The sequence below is a fragment of the Cydia strobilella genome, chromosome 8, assembly GCF_947568885.1.
Source record: "Cydia strobilella chromosome 8, ilCydStro3.1, whole genome shotgun sequence".
NCBI classification, from domain to species: domain Eukaryota; kingdom Metazoa; phylum Arthropoda; class Insecta; order Lepidoptera; family Tortricidae; genus Cydia; species Cydia strobilella.
The window spans coordinates 1,069,373-1,069,922 of NC_086048.1; positions in this window are offsets into that span (position 1 = coordinate 1,069,373).

Sequence of the window (550 nt, forward strand, 5' to 3'; positions counted from 1 at the left end):
CGCTCTTAACCCTAGAAATGTTCTCCTCTATGAGGTTAATAACTCGCAGGCGTACACTCTCCATGAAATCTTCAGGAGTGAGATATTCATCCTTCGAAAACAGTCTATATGAGATTATCCGGCTCTTGAAAGCGGATGTTACTATTTCCGTATCTCCATCATACATCTCACATTTTAGACTCTGTTTATGCATTGCACTCTTCAGGTGATTATGTAATGACGTGACATCTGTTTCACATATATCACATTTTCGCTTTTTGGAGGTTGATGCGTCATCTTTAGCTCGTAGTGGTAGCTCTTCATCGCTAACTCGACTGCGTTTCTCCCCCAACCGCTGATATGAATTTTCACATTTGGCAGGTATATCTTGCTTTGGAAAGGTCTTATCACGTTTAGAACACGCTGACTTATCCGACTTTAAATGTTTCTTACAGTAAACCACATGTCGAAGCATGTTATCTTTCCGAGTAAAGTTTTGGTTACAATATTCACAAACAATGACCATGTTTACTTTTTACACATCTACATACACTCAGACTGACGAAATTAT